The following is a 17,401-nucleotide window of genomic DNA, read 5'->3' as shown; positions in this document are numbered from 1 at the left end:
TCGTTTTTTAGTTAACAGACAAAAAACGAATAAATGACTTCAAAATTCGTTTTCCACATGTGGGCGGCCTGTCACGCCCCCTTCCGCCGATTGGTCAAGCAAATCTGAGCATGTGACGTCATCAGTTGTCGTTCAGGTCTGTTCAACAAAATAATAGTCCTCTACTATGGCTACAGATTCTTAAACTGTACAGGGCAGGTCCTATTGGGCTTTCTTCTGTGCAACTTTACACGTTTCACAGAAATCTTTACATCAGAAATATTAATTATTAGTCTGCCACCAGCCTGTTTTATTTAGCTGTGCGGAGTTAAATCTGTGTAGTGAAGCTGCGCTTGACAGCGCCGAGCGGGAGAGGCTCACTGACCAATGTTCAGTCAGCAGTCAGAACTTTTCTTTTAGACGCTCGTTTTGCAACGGGATGGTGATTGCAAATACTGTAATGCCAATCGGCTGAGGGTGGGTACCGATGATGTTGAAATACATGTTTACTGAAACTGTAATCATAGCCGCGACCCGCGAGAATGAGACAGATGATTGACAGGACGATAGCGGAGGCAATTAAAGGCGCAAGATAACTTCTGTTAACAAAAACATAAATAAAAAAACTGTTTAATATAAGTGACTTTGTCTTTGTTTTATTGTTTTTGTTATTTTTAATCAAATAACTGTGAACCACAAACTGAGCCTTCGTTTTAAAGGGCAATTTCCAAATATATTTTATTTATTTGTTATAATATGGGTATTTTATGAAAGAGCATAAATAAAAACAAGCACACATAATATGTATGCCTATAGGCAAAACACCACAGTTTTTTTGGTTTTGTTTGTTTAAACTTTTATCCCCAACCATATTTCTTCATGGGCTCCACGCCAGGGGTCACGCTCATCACCCCTGCATCATGGTACTAACTGTAATTAACATTATGCTGACCCAGTTTATATGTAAAATCTTTGGTATATGTAATCTATATGTAATATCTAAAAACACTTTACAGTGTGATGGAAATAAACTTTTCTTAAAGCGTGTTGAATTGACACCCTTCTATCTGTGTTGTATACTGTAATAGACAATTGTCCTGCAGAATGATGAGGTTTTTTGTAAGAAAAACATGGCAAGCAAATGTCGAATTGTTGTTTGAAATATAAATCAACAACGTAAGAGGCTTTAGGCTGTCTGATTCGCTGTATGAACAAACACCCAGCTTTGCAGTATAGGTGGCACAGAAGCAGCATCTGACCCTGCTTTTAGATGTACATTACACACTGTCTAATGCAGCTTAAAGGAGGCACTGTGAATCTGCATAGCAATTTCATTCTATTAAATGTGAAGTGACAATGAGATGAAGTGATGAAACACTACTTTCAATATATATAAAAAAACACCAGTAGTTGGTGGCAAGTCAGCCTGATAATGATTGAATACCAATTTACTCATTTAGGCTCACAATAAGCAGATTACATAATTATACCATAAAAAAAAAAAAAAAATATATATATATATATATACATATTCAGTATGTGTGTGTGTGTAAAGGCAGGATCACTTGGTGGAACCCAAATGGAAGTTCAGTCCTGCTGTATAATCAAACAATAAAAACGAGAAACAATGCATGCCATCAAGAACATTTATTGATTCCACAGGAACTTGATCCAGTTTCCCCCATTTTTACTAATAACTACTTTGTGTTAATTCAGAGGACAGTAAGGCAAACTATTAAGCATGAACTCGAACAGGATCAATTAAGATTTTCAAAGCATTTTGGAACTCTTCTTGGTGGAAATTGACAGCACGTTCGAAAAGAGATGAAATGTCAGGACACTGCATAGAAAACTGCCTCTCCACAGCATCCTGGTCCTCTGGTGACTGAAATGGATTCTCCCCAAAAGGTGAAACTCATTGAAACACTGAATTGAAACACTGAATTGAAAATTAAACAATATTTTTAATTGCGTCCAGGGCACTGGAGAGACCCGCAGCCTCAGTGATGTTGTACTCTTCAGAGCGGCATTTAGGGCACTTGTGTAGATGTTGCCTCCCATTGGTTGATGCGCAGCTTGCACCCCATAATGCTACTGCAGCATGATGCATTATCTCTTTTTGAACGTGCTGTCAATTTCCACCAAGAAGAGTTTCAAAATGCTTTGAAAATCTTAATTGATCCTGTTTGAGTTTATGCTTAATAGTTTGCCTTACTGTCCTCTGAATTAACACAAATTAGTTATTAGTAAAAATGGGGGAAACTGGATCAAGTTCCTGTGGAATTGTCACCGGGGCGGACCTCGGATGGATGACCCGCCGCCCCGGACCTTGAACACCACACCACCGTGAGGAGCCGACATCACAGGCCCGCAACAGATGGACGACACAGACACAAGATAAGTTCCAACGAATAGAAATCTTTATTTATCACAAGATATAAAAAGGGGACAAATCTTAATCAAATTCGATGTCATCTAGGCCTTCATCGTCATGGAGAACTCTCGTCGGTGCACAGTAGTTGGATAATGACTCAAGGGCTTACTTCGTCAGCAATGCTGTCTTCCTCAGGACTCGGTCAGTAAGTAGGAAGGTAAGGATTCTTCTCAGTACAGAGTACTTTCGTCGGTGCACAATAGTGAGGGTGGTTTAAAAGCTTACTTTACCAGCGATGCTGCATTCTTCGGGGATCAACGGTAAGTAGGGAGGTAAGGATTCTTCTCAGTACAGGATACTTTCGTCGGCGCACAGCGATGGGACAATGATTCAGAAACTCTTTTCACCAGTAATGCTGCATACTTCAAGACTTGGGCAGTAAGTAAGAAGGTAAGGATTCTTCTCAGTACAAAGTACTTTCGTCGGTGCACAATAGTGAGAGTGGTTTAAAAGCTTACTTTACCAGCGATGCGGCATTCTTCGGGGATCAACGGTAAGTAGGGAGGTAAGGATTCTTCTCAGTACAGGACACTTTCGTCGGCGCACAGCGATGGGACAATGATTCAGAAACTCTTTTCACCAGTAATGCTGCATACTTCAAGACTTGGGCAGTAAGTAGGAAGGTAAGGATTCTTCTCAGTACAAGGTACTTTCGTCGGTGCACAATAGTGAGAGTGGTTTAAAAGCTTACTTTACCAGCGATGCTGCATTCTTCGGGGATCAACGGTAAGTAGGGAGGTAAGGATTCTTCTCAGTACAGAGTACTTTCGTCGGTGCACAATAGTGAGAGTGGTTTAAAAGCTTTCTTTACCAGCGATGCTGCATTCTTCGGGGATCAACGTTAAGTAAGGAGGTAAGGATTCTTCTCAGTACAGGATACTTTCGTCGGCGCACAGCGATGGGGCCATGATTCAGAAACTCTTTTCACCAGTAATGCTGCATACTTCAAGACTTGGGCAGTAAGTAGGAAGGTAAGGATTCTTCTCAGTACAAAGTACTTTCGTCGGTGCACAATAGTGGAAGTGGTTTAAAAGCTTACTTTACCAGCGATGCTGCATTCTTCGGGGATCAACGGTAAGTAGAAAGGTAAGGATTCTTCTCAGTACAGAGTACTTTCGTCGGTGCACAATAGTGAGAGTGGTTTAAAAGCTTACTCTACCAGCGATGCTGCATTCTTCTGGGATCAACGGTAAGTAGGGAGGTAAGGATTCTTCTCAGTACAGGATACTTTCGTCGGCGCACAGCGATGGGACAATGATTCAGAAACTCTTTTCACCAGTAATGCTGCATACTTCTAGCCTGGCAAGCCAGACCTACATCAAGATGTTAGGTCTGGAAACTCACCATAGTCACGGCTCAATCCGAGGGGCGGGATAAACGGCTGTCTTTCAAATTCCCTCTGCACGCAATAGGACAGCGCTTCAACCAACCAGAGCGTTTTCCCAACAGCGGAGCTTAGTTGATAGATTCAACTTTTGCCATATATCTGGCCGGCAAACCGACGAACACATCTTCCTTTTTTTAAGAATGACTTAAGTGCCGTTCTTTGCTCTTTTCTCAAAGAAAAACTTAACTCCAAGTCCTCCAGAGTCGCGGCCAAAGCCGATTCGAAAGACCGTTGTTCTCCATCAGCAGCCGTCATTCTTTGTTTTCAAGTGGCAGCCAGGTAACCGTCGCAACTCTGTCGTCATATGTTAAGCCCGCCCCGACCTACTCTATACACGACGTGATTGGCCTGACCCAATTTGGGTTTTTGTAGCTAGAAGGTTTATTGAGAGTGTCTAGACTACCCTGGCTGCGAAATACATTTTGCTGCCGCTAGGGTGCGTCTAGATTTCTAGGCTAGCATACTTCAAGACTTGGGCAGTAAGTAGGAAGGTAAGGATTCTTCTCGGTACAGGATACTTTCGTCGGTGTACAGTGATGGGACAATGATCCAGAAACTCTTTTCGCCAGTAGGACTGCAGAGCTCAGGCAGAGAAGAGGTTAATAGAACTTCACCAGTGTATCTGTACACTCACGGGCTCAGGCAGAGAAAAGGTTGATGGCACTTCACCAGTATGTCTGTACACTCACAGGGCTCAGCAGAGAAGAGGTTAATAGTACTTCACCAGTGTATCTGTACACTCACCGGGCTCAGGCAGAGAAAAGGTTGATGGCACTTCACCAGTATGTCTGTACACTCACAGGGCTCAGCAGAGAAGAGGTTAATAGTACTTCACCAGTGTATCTGTACACTCACCGGGCTCAGGCAGAGAAAAGGTTGATGACACTTCACCAGTATGTCTGTACACTCACAGGGCTCAGGCAGAGAAAAGGTTGATGGCACTTCACCAGTATGTCTGTACACTCACAGGGCTCAGCAGAGAAAAGGTTGATGGCACTTCACCAGTATGTCTGTACACTCACAGGGCTCAGCAGAGAAGAGGTTAATAGTAGAGAGCAGATATCATCACTTTTCACAAAGACGTATGCAGAAGTTGAAGCTATTTCTCAGCAAAAGCACACCGCACATGTGTTCACTTCAAATCCACAGCAATGCATTAATGTGTATCAATAAGGCAAAAGCACTGCAATTCACTCACACAATAAGGCTGATCAGAAACCTCAATCCATTCATTACACTCCCGTGAAGGATACTCGATCTTTGGTTCCACTTCAACACACTCTGAAACACATAGCTTTCCCAACCATCAGATCTATGTTCTCTGCATCCTCTTCAAGCTTTTCAATTGTTTATAAGATGAAATCAGTTCACTTATCTTTCTCTTTCTCTCCTCAGCGCAGATCCAATCGATCAATCAGTCCAGCAGACTTCAATGGGCAGGTTTTCCCCAACGAGGCTTCACCACAGCCGATTTTAACTCTCCATATAGACCACTTCAACAGGAGACCTTCTCACCCCGATCACTCTCACAAACAAGCTTGTGCCCAGAAACTTCGTTTGCCGAAAACGAACGGCCGACAAACAACAACCACAATGTACCGTGATGAACAAGACCAACTATGAACAAGAACGACCATCATGCTTCTCTCAATGGCTCTTTTATCTTTGATTTCTCAGGCGGAAAGCCTATGTGGAGGCTGTGTCTCTCTCTCTCGCACCTGCAGTGCATCAGCGCTAATCAGGCCGGGCAAAATTCCCACCACACCCGGAACCGGAGTAGGATGTGTTGCCCACAAATCGTTCCCTCTGGAAACTCATGGTTCATAAGGGGGTTCCGCTCGATAGCGCTTTTGTCACCCGTGACATCCCCCCCTGCCAATCGGTTCTAGTCCCTAGAACCGGTATTCTTTAGTTCCATTCGCCATACCTCTCAGGTGGCTGTCCTCGGGTGTCCCGCTGCGATCGTCTCGGTGGCGAAGGCGGAGCCGCTCTTACTTCCACTCCGGGATCCCTTGGGACCACAGCCCACCCTACCATGGGTACCTCTGGGACAGGCGGCGCACTTGGGGCTTCCGCTGCCAGCTGCGGATAGTTTGGGCATGGACAGAGCAAATTTCGATGGAGCACCCGTATCGGTCCTGGTTTCACCTCGGGACGTACCGAGTAAACTGGGGCATCCGGCCCTTGTCGTCGTTCCACCACATATGGCGTTGACTCCCAACGATCACTGAGCTTCCCCTTTCCTGGACGCCGATTGTCCCTCACCAGCACTCGCTCACCAGGTAACAAAGGGGCCTCTCGGGCAGTCCGGTCGAAGAGCCGCTTGTTCTTGGCTGCTGCTGTATTCAGATGATCTGAAACTCGTCGGTAGGTATCAAGCAGTTGGTGGTGGTGCCGATTCACCCATTCAGTGGTACTATACCCTCATTCTGCGGCCTCAGTCCCCAGGAGCAAGTCCACAGGTAAGCGGAGATGGCGCCCAAACATAAGGTAGGAAGGAGCATATCCGATGGTACTGTGTACACTATTGTTATAGGCTTGCAACAGCGAGGGGAGACTCTCGGCCCATTGGCCCTGTTGTTCGCTCTCTAGAGTCCCCAATAACCCCAGCAGGGTCTGGTTGAACCTTTCGCACCCCCCGTTACCCTGTGGGTGATATGAAGTCGTATGGGTCTTCCGGCACCCATAAAGGTGGCTCAACTCTTGGATGATTCGGGACTCAAAATTTGGACCTTGGTCCGAGTGTAAGGTCTCTGGGCAGCCAAAAGGTTGAATCACTGCCCTCCAAAGGGCGATGGCTGGGGTAACTGCTGTCTGATCTACAGTGAGGACAGCCCAGGCGTACTTAGTGAAGAGATCAGTCATCACCAGGATATTTTGAAATCGATCCATCGGCCAACCTAAAGTCAGGAAATCGATCCCTATGATGTGCAGAGGAGCTTTCGGCCGCAAGGGGACCAGTGGGGCTCGAGCTTCCTTCCTGCGTTTGAACAACATACACCGTGGGCAACTCCGAACAAACTCCTCGACTTTCTTTTCCATTCTGGGCCAGTAGAAATACCTCCTCAGCAGCGACAGCGTCTTCTCTTGGCCCTGATGGCCAGCATGGGTGTGATATGCGGTCAATATCTCCAAGACTTGTCCCTCCGGTACCACCACCTGATGTACTGTCTCCTGTGTTCTAGGATCTCGCATCGAACGGCAGATTACCCCTTCTCTCAGTCGCAACCTCTGCCACTGCCTCAGGTGTTGCTGTATTCCCGCCGTCTGAGCACGTCTCTCCTCTGCTTTCGGCAGGTACCCCTGCCTAAGGTACGACATGACCTGACACAGGTCTGTATCTCCCTGCTGCAGCCTCCTCCACCGTCCGGGGTCCCACCCCCAACTGGACGGAACATCCCTCGAAGTCCCGGGAGCTTCCACCATTGCCACTAGCAATGGTCGTCCTTCCGAGTAGCTGGGAGTCTGGACAGGGCGTCCGCATTTACGTGTTCTCTGCCGGGGCGATATTTGAGCTGGTAATCATAATCACTCTCTCTACTCCTTGCTGTTCCTGGGCCAACACGGCTCCCAATCCTGCATTGCTGGCATCAGTGTACAAAAGGAACGGCTGGGTGAAGTTGGCGTAAGCCAAGATAGGGGCCCTCAACAGTTCCTGCTTGAGGTTCTGAAAAGCGGTTTCACAGGTGGAGTCCCAGTGCACTGACGGGGAGCCTTTACCATGGGCACGTCCAGACCCAGCGAGGAGTTGGTTCAATGGCTTAGCAAGCCCAGAGAATCCTTTTATAAAGCGTCGATAATATCCCACGAAGCCCAGGAATGACCGCACCTGTCTCACTGTCCGGGGCGGCTCCCACCCTTGGACCGCCGCCACCTTCTCTGGGTCGGGGGATATCCCTGCAGCACTGACACGATGCCCCAAGAACTGTACCTCTTTCCTCAATAATTGACATTTGTCTGGCCTAAGCTTCAGCCCATACTTCTCCATGGCCAGATCTAATGTTGAGTACCATGCCGCTTGGGTGAGACTGGTGAGTGAGTCTTCAATCCGTGGCAACGGGAATGCGTCCTTCTTCGTTACGCTGTTAAGTTTACGGTAATCAACGCAGAATCTCCAAGCTCCCGTTTTCTTCTGAACCAGAACAATTGGCGCTGCCCATGGACTACTGCTCTCTCGCACAATTCCTCCCTCCAACATACCTTTCAACAGGGCGCGGACCTCGGCATAAAGAGTGGGTGGCACCGGACGGTACCGCTCTCGGCTAGGCGCCGCCTCACCGGTAGGTATTTGATGCTTCACTATCCCTGTGCAGCCATAATCCTCTTCGTGGGTCGAGAACACATGTTGCCATTTTCTCAAGAGCTCCTGCAGCTGAATCGCTTGTTCCTCCTCTAGATCCTCACCCTTCAGGGAATCTCCCATCAAATGGGTCGGCACCCCTCTCCCCACAGGGCCCAATTCGGCCTTAACGGGGCAGACGGCGACCTCCACCACCGCAGGGCTCACCTGCCTGAAACAGACGTCCTGATGCTCGTGTACCTGGACAGGACGTACAGAGGAAATTCGGACCAGACGTTGATGTCGACGAAGAAGCACGGGGTAAGGATGGGCATTCCGCACTTTTACTGAGACTCGCCCTCGGCGGATGACCGTCAGCCCGTGGGCCACTTCAATGAGCTGACAGTCCTCGTGGGGCTCCACCAGAACACAGGCACCCGACCCACGGGGTCCTGCAGGCACTCGGACCCAAAGGATGGTCTCGCTCTGGGCTGGAACAGACAAAGCATACCGACAGGCGACTCAACCGATGTCTTCTCTCTCCTCCACTTGACTAGCTGTGTGCACTCTTCGGCAATCGGCCAGAATTCGGTCCCAGTCCTGCCTGGTTGATGAAGACGTCCGAGCCGGCCGGCCCCGAAACAGTTCCTCCCAGCAATCCAGTATGACGTTCATCCCTAGGAGTGCTCGATGAATACCCAAGCAATGATCTCGAACAATAACAACCCCTTTCTGTTGGACGGGGACCCCTCGGACCAGAAAGTCTACCACGATGTACCCAGTGTAGGGGATGTCCAGGCCATTTGCTCCCCGCAAAGTCAGTCTGGAAGCTTCCGTTGCTTGGAGCCGACGGTCTGCAAACAGCTCCTGGGCCAGGCTCTCCGAGAACAGTGTAACTTGAGAACCGGTATCAACCAGACAATTTATTGTGATTCCGTTAGCTTGAACCTCCACGGTGGGACAATGCCCAACCCAGTCATCTCGCAAAGTAGGGACAGAAGAAGGGTCACACGAAGGGGTCCCGGCCACTTGACCCACAGTGGCTGGTGGAACTAAAAACCCCCTTGAGAACCCCGACGTTGTCCACACTGACGGCTGATATGTCCCGGATCTCCGCAATTAATACAAATAGGCCTTCCCTGATCATCCCACTGGAACCGGGGGCCCGCAGGACGTAGGGGGCGGCGCACAGGGCCTCGCCCTTCCTCAGAATATGACCTCTCTCTCACCATCGGTCCGCCCTCGACTCGGCTCCGACGAAGCTCACCCATCAAGTTCCGGGACAGTTCCGCCATCTGCCCCTTGACATCCTCCAATAGCTCAGTTCTCAACTTCTGTTTCCAATCACTCGGCTCAACCGGCACGGGTCCTCTGGCGCTACTTGCTGCCACACAAACCGGTGTACGAGTCATCTCTCCCTGATCCAGTTCCAGTGCCAAGGCCTCTTGCCGCAGGGCCTCAAATGTCATAGTGGGGTCTCGTCGTAGCTGGAGTCGTATGCCCTGGCGTACCGGTCCCTCTCGCAACCCCAAGACAAATTGGTCTCGCAACAAGACATCTCCTTCACCTAATCCATGATCCTGTCGTCCCTTCAGCCGGCCAAACTGCTCACGCAATTTCAAGGAGTATGCCCGAAGGGTCTGCTCGGGTCCCTGTTGATAGTTAAAGAACTGGGCACGAAGAGTGGCCACCGGGGTAGAGTCTCCATACAATCCAAACAAGAAATCGAAAATAGTTTTTGCGGTAGTCCGTGTGGTTTCTGATGCAGCAAGAACTTCTCTTTTAGCTTCTCCTTCCAAAGATCCCAACACAAACTGGACTTTCTGTGATGCACTCAGTCCCTGTAATCCGGCCAGATATTCCGTCTGGGCCTTCCATTCGTGCAAGCCCAACTCCGATCCGGGCCCTCCATAGCGCAGCCTCAAGATCGGCATGACTTGCGGACGGGCTACTGGTGCCGCGTCGTACCTGTGGCTGCTACAACTCACGGTGGTAACCCTGCCGACTACGCCACTTTATGTCACCGGGGCGGACCTCGGATGGATGACCCGCCGCCCCGGACCTTGAATAGAAATGGACTACTGCTCTCTCGCACAATTCCTCCCTCCAACATACCTTTCAACAGGGCGCGGACCTCGGCATAAAGAGTGGGTGGCACCGGACGGTACCGCTCTACGAATAGTAATCTTTATTTATTAAAGATTACGAATAGTAATCTTTATTTATTTCTGGCCAAAGAGTCCATATTTGACATACTAAATTTTTTCTGGCCAAGGAGTACTTGAAACTTGACCTTTCCATAAATACTCGTTGACTCTTTCTGATGTTATGTTAGCCATACAAAAGTCCATATTGGACCCAAGAAACATATTTCTGGCCAAAGAGCCCTCGATCTTGGGCTTTCTATACATACTCATTAGGGGTGCAACGGATCAAAAAACTCACGGTTCGGATCGTTTCTCGGATTAGAGTCACGGATCGGATCATTTTTCGGATCAGAAAAAAAAAAAAAAAAAGACAAGACAAGACAAATAAACACAAGTTTTGTCTTTTTGTTTATTAACATTTTTAAAATATTAAATTAAAATATATAAAATCAACAGTGGGTGCGCGACGGGTTCATTCCATGAAGCGTGACTATAAACACACTGATAGCGTTTGTGTTGGTTTTAGCCCGGTCTGATTGTGCAACGTTGAGCAGCCTTCGTTTTCACTCCTGTCAGCGAAACACCGGGGTGATGTCGCTTCAAATGCGTGGCCATGCTTGATGTGTTTCCACGGATGTCCCGATACCACTTTTTCACTTCCGATACGATACCGATGCCGCAGCTTTGGCTATTTGCCGATACTGATATCAATCCGATATTTTTATTTTATTCTTGAACTAATACTACTAATAATAAAATATATGGAAGCACTTTGCTCAATTAGCCACATAAAAACATCTCACTCAAATGGAGAACAAATACTTCTCCAGTATATAGTCTACAACAACAGCTGATAATGAAAGACTGTCACCCTTTATTCAAAAGACCTTGAGATATGTTTGGTAATTGTACCTGAATGAATTTAAAATTAATTTGCTATATTTCAGATCAATATATTTGTTTCCTTAAAATTTTAATTAACTTTAACATTATTCTCATCTGAATTATAAATCATTTATTTCTGTATAAAATGACACTACCATTAAAAACACATTTGATTTTCTTTTTTAATCAATGTAGAATGTGTAACTTCAAAATAAACAGATTACTCTGTTTGAGGACAAGAAATGAAAACCAATGCAATATGATGAATGTCCAAAAGATGAGATAATTTTTGCTTTTAAACAGCATGTGTGTGTGTGTGTGTGTGTGTGTGTGATTGTTCGATCGCGCCCGTGCCTCTCTCTCTCTCTCTCTCTCTCTCTCTCTCTGACACACACACACACACACACACACACACACACACACACATTCCAGCATACATCGCAGCCTGTTCATTTCGCTGCGTTCACACCATACGCGAATAGAGCGTCAAATTCGAATAGAGCGAATAGAGCGTTCGATGCTTGAACAGTTTGAATCCTTTCGCGCGTCCAAAGCGAATAGGACGCGCCGCACGCGTATAATGATAAAGCGAGCGTTTGAAGCGAAATAGACGCGTGTGTTCCAGGGAAGCCAAAATGCTCCCATACAGGGGATTTAAATGACGCGGGGCGTTCAAGCTCCTCCGTTCCTCCGCTCGCCATGACCACGCTGTGTGTGGACTGAACATGCGCACAACTTTTTTTTTTTTCATAAATTAATCCGCGGATCACGTGTGTGCCGAACCGAAGATATTGATCCGAACGGATCACGGATCAATGATGATCCGTTTCACCACTAATACTCATAGACTTCTTCTGATGCTTCATAAGCCATATAGATGTCCATATCTGACCTTTTGAACTTATTTCTAGTCAAAGCGTCCTGAACATTTTTCAAACTATATAAAGTTATCGACTCCTTCTGATGTCAAATCAGCCTTATTTGACCCAAGGAATATATTTATGGCCAAAGAGTCCTCGATCTTGGACTTTCTATACATGCTCATAGACTCCTTCTAATGCAACATGTAGATATCCATAGCTGACCTTTTGAACTTATTTCTGGTCAAAGGGTCCTCAAAAGTTTTTAAACAATATAAAGTTATAGACTCTTTCTGGTGATAAATCAGCTATTCAGAGGTCCCCTTTTGAACTACTGAACATATTTCTGGCCCGAAGAGCCCTAAAAGAATAACACTAAACATTCAGATTGATATATTCGGATGTTATATCATCCTGACAAAAGTCCATATTTGACATACTGAATTTTTTTCTGGCCAAGGAGTACTTGAAACTTGACCTTTCCATAAATACTCGTTGACTCTTTCTGAGGTTACGTCAGCCATACAAAAGTCCATATTGGACCCAAGAAGCATATTTCTGGCCAAAGAGCCCTCGATCTTGGGCTTTCTATACATACTCATAGACTCCTTCTGATGCTTCATAAGCCATATAGATGTCCATATCTGACCTTTTGAACTTATTTCTGGTCAAAGTGTCCTGAACATTTTTCAAACTATAGAAAGTTATCGACTCCTTCTGATGTCAAATCAGCCTTATTTGACCCAAGGAATATATTTATGGCTAAAGAGTCCTCGATCTTGCAATTTCTATACATACTCATAGACTCCTTCTAATGCAACATGCAGATATCCATATCTGACCTTTTGAACTTATTTCTGGTCAAAGGGTCCTCAAAAGTTTTTTGTCATGATCCTGCCTTCCTGTCTCTGATTTTCCCTGGTCTTGAGGCAGGATCATGACAGGCCCATGTTTTATGTGCACACACATGGCCTTTTGCTTGGCCATGTGCTTGTGTTGTCTTGTCATCTAGCCCCGCCCTCCTTGTTACCCTCGTTTAGTCATCATTGCTTTACCCTTGTCACCTGTTTCCCTCATTAGTTTCTCCTATTTAATCCCCTTGTGTTTGCTGTCCTGTGCCGGTTCATTGTTAATCAATGTGTGATTCTCAGTGTGTGTTAACCTACCCGTGAGTACCTTGTGATGATCTTTGTCTTGTTAAGTTCTGATCTTGTTGCTGCTGTTAGTTATTTGTCTAGTTATCTGTCAAGTCTTAGTTTAGTGTAGTTTATCTTTGTTTTTGCCCTCCAGCCTTGTTTTACCCCATCGTGGGTTTTGTTTTCCCTGTTTTGTCTGAATAAATCTGTTTATTGCATTCTGTCTGCGATTGGGTTCATCTCTCTCCAACCTCATAACAGAATGAACCGGCCATCTTCGAACCCAGCAGACAGAAGGTCCTCGCCCGTTGAGTCTCAGTCGGACCTTCTTAAGGAGTGGTGGCACAGGACCATCGCCGACTCGAAGAGGGGCAAACTCCCGATCCCCTCCCAGGGAGAGCTTTCGATAAGGGAGTATGCCCGGGTCGCGAATGAGAAGCGGCTCTTCCTCCCTGATATCCTTCTCAACCGCTACTTCATAGCGGGTCTCAACGCTCCTCCTCTGGCTGAACGGGAGAGGTTGATCGCCCGTTTTCTGACATGGTGGACGGCCTGTCACGAAGGGAGTTGCGGGGCTCTGTCTTCTCTCCATCCGTCTCGCTGCCTGTGATCCCGGAGGGTCGTGTCCTGGCTGTTGTTGCCCAGGGTGTTCAGGCTGGTACTGTTTCGTCTCCCGAGGTTTTACCCACACCTGCTGATCTCCGTGGCAAACGAGGGAGGCGAACTTCATGGGATTCTCCTTCGGAGACATCTTCTACAGAGTCAGCGTTGCCCGAGAACGCCCTCCCAGCTCCAGTTACGATCCCTGCTGAACATCTCCAACTGGTCGCTAGTCCGGCTACGGATTCCGCTTCGCGACCAAGGAGAAAGAAGAGGAGAAAGGGAGCCTCTCGCTCTTCATCTCAGGCTGTTCCAGAGCCAGCTTCTGCAAGCGCTGCTCCAGAGCCAGCTTCTGCAAGCGCTGCTCCTGCTCCAGAGCCAGCTTCTGCAAGCGCTGCTCCAGAGCCAGCTTCTGCAAGCGCTGCTCCAGAGCCAGCTTCTGCAAGCGCTGCTCCAGAGCCAGCTTCTGCAAGCGCTGCTCCAGAGCCAGCTTCTGCAAGCGCTGCTCCAGAGCCAGCTTCTGCAAGCGCTGCTCCAGAGCCAGCTTCTGCAAGCGCTGCTCCAGAGCCAGCTTCTGCAAGCGCTGCTCCAGAGCCAGCTTCTGCAAGCGCTGCTCCAGAGCCAGCTTCTGCAAGCGCTGCTCCAGAGCCAGCTTCTGCAAGCGCTGCTCCAGAGCCAGCTTCTGCAAGCGCTGCTCCAGAGCCAGCTTCTGCAAGCGCTGCTCCAGAGCCAGCTTCTGCAAGCGCTGCTCCAGAGCCAGCTTCTGCAAGCGCTGCTCCAGAGCCAGCTTCTGCAAGCGCTGTTCCAGAGCCTGCAGTCATGAGGGCTGCAGAGCGAGCAGCGGCCGATTCAGCTGCTACGGCTGTTTTGCGGTCGGTTTCGGCGAGCCACGAGATGCCGATTGTCATCGCTGCAAGAGCCTTGTCCGAGTATCTGTCCAGTCTAGTCAAGATTCTGGAGATGCCTGTCCCAGCTGATGTGTCCAGCCCTGTCCCAGCTGATGTGTCCAGCCCTGTCCCAGCTGATGTGTCCAGCCCTGTCCCAGCTGACAGGAGGATGTCTGTGTTCAGCCCTGTCCCTAATTTTGTGTCCAGCCCTGTCCCAGCATCACAGTCTACATCTTTCTCCACTCCCTTACCACCTGCCTCACCCATTGTCTTCGCTCCGCTGCCGGCTGTAGCTGTTCCCTCTGTCACCACTTCACCCCGGACTGTTTCCCCCAAGACTGTCCCTCGTGTGTCCCCATCCATGTCTGCCCGGACCCCTCGCCGTCAGCCCTCGTCCTGTCCACCCAAGACCCCTAGTCCACCCACCCATCCTGGACAATCCCCCATGAACTTTGTTGTCCCTCCGCCCCCCCTCCCGTGTTTGTTATTTTTATTGTTTCATCCCAACCCTGTTGTCATGTTTTCGTGTCTGCCGTTGTTGGTTTTTGTCATGTTTTGTTGGTTTGTGTCCATGTCTCAGTCCGTCATGTCACGTGTTTAGTGTTCCCTTAGGGAGCGTCTGGAAGCCGCTCCTTAAGGGAGGGGTTCTGTCATGATCCTGCCTTCCTGTCTCTGATTTTCCCTGGTCTTGAGGCAGGATCATGACAGGCCCATGTTTTATGTGCACACACATGGCCTTTTGCTTGGCCATGTGCTTGTGTTGTCTTGTCATCTAGCCCCGCCCTCCTTGTTACCCTCGTTTAGTCATCATTGCTTTACCCTTGTCACCTGTTTCCCTCATTAGTTTCTCCTATTTAATCCCCTTGTGTTTGCTGTCCTGTGCCGGTTCATTGTTAATCAATGTGTGATTCTCAGTGTGTGTTAACCTACCCGTGAGTACCTTGTGATGATCTTTGTCTTGTTAAGTTCTGATCTTGTTGCTGCTGTTAGTTATTTGTCTAGTTATCTGTCAAGTCTTAGTTTAGTGTAGTTTATCTTTGTTTTTGCCCTCCAGCCTTGTTTTACCCCATCGTGGGTTTTGTTTTCCCTGTTTTGTCTGAATAAATCTGTTTATTGCATTCTGTCTGCGATTGGGTTTATCTCTCTCCAACCTCATAACATTTTTAAACAATATAAAGTTATAGACTCTTTCTGATGATAAATCAGCTATTCAGAGGTCCCCTTTTGACCTACTGAACATATTTCTGGCCAAAGAGCCCTAAAAGAATAACACTATACATTCAGATTGATATATTCTCGTGTGATATATTATCCTGACAAAAGTCCATATTTGACATACTGAATTTTTTTCTGGCCAAGGAGTACTTGAAACTTGACCTTTCCATAAATACTGGTTGACTCTTTCTGAGGTTACGTCAGCCATACAAAAGTCCATATTGGACCCAAGAAACATATTTCTGGCCAAAGAGTCCTCGATCTTGGACTTTCTATACATACTCATAGACTCCTTCCGATTCTTCATAAGCCATATAGATGTCCATATCTGACCTTTTGAACTTATTTCTGGTCAAAGTGTCCTGATCATTTTTCAAACTATATAAAGTTATCACTCCTTCTGATGTCAAATCAGCCTTATTTGACCCAAGGAATATATTTATGGCCAAAGAGTCCTCAATCTTGGGCTTTCTATACATACTCATAGACTCCTTCTCATGCTTCATAAGCCATAAAGATGTCCATATCTGACCTTTTGAACTTATTTCTGGTCAAAGGGTCCTCAAAAGTTTTTAAACAATATAAAGTTATAGACTCTTTCTGATGATAAATCAGCTATTCAGAGGTCCCCTTTTGACCTACTGAACATATTTCTGGCCAAAGAGCCCTAAAAGAATAACACTATACATTCAGATTGATATATTCTCGTGTGATATATTATCCTGACAAAAGTCCATATTTGACATACTGAATTTTTTTCTGGCCAAGGAGTACTTGAAACTTGACCTTTCCATAAATACTGGTTGACTCTTTCTGAGGTTACGTCAGCCATACAAAAGTCCATATTGGACCCAAGAAACATATTTCTGGCCAAAGAGTTCTCGATCTTGGGCTTTCTATACATCCTAAGGTCCTAAATAGTTTTTAAACTATATAAAGTTATAGAATCTTTCTGATGATAAATCAGCTATTCAGAGTCCCCTTTGACCTACTGAACATTTTTCTGGCCAAAGAGTCCTAAAAGATTAACCCTATACATTCAGATTGATATCCTCGGATATTATATCATCCTGACAAAAGTCCATATTTGACATACTGAATTTTTTTCTGGCCAAGGAGTACTTGAAACTTGACCTTTCCATAAATACTCGTTGACTCTTTCTGAGGTTACGTCAGCCATACAAAAGTCCATATTGGACCCAAGAAACATATTTCTGGCCAAAGAGTCCTCGATCTTGGGCTTTCTATACATACTCATAGACTCCTTCCGATTCTTCATAAGCCATATAGATGTCCATATCTGACCTTTTGAACTTATTTCTGGTCAAAGTGTCCTGATCATTTTTCAAACTATATAAAGTTATCACTCCTTCTGATGTCAAATCAGCCTTATTTGACCCAAGGAATATATTTATGGCCAAAGAGTCCTCAATCTTGGGCTTTCTATACATACTCATAGACTCCTTCTCATGCTTCATAAGCCATAAAGATGTCCATATCTGACCTTTTGAACTTATTTCTGGTCAAAGGGTCCTCAAAAGTTTTTAAACAATATAAAGTTATAGACTCTTTCTGATGATAAATCAGCTATT

The sequence above is a fragment of the Scardinius erythrophthalmus genome (genome assembly GCF_964197995.2).
Source record: "Scardinius erythrophthalmus genome assembly, chromosome: 8".
Taxonomy (NCBI): Eukaryota; Metazoa; Chordata; class Actinopteri; order Cypriniformes; family Leuciscidae; genus Scardinius; species Scardinius erythrophthalmus.
The sequence above is the reverse complement of the archived record's forward strand: the minus strand, read 5'-3'. Positions refer to the sequence as shown.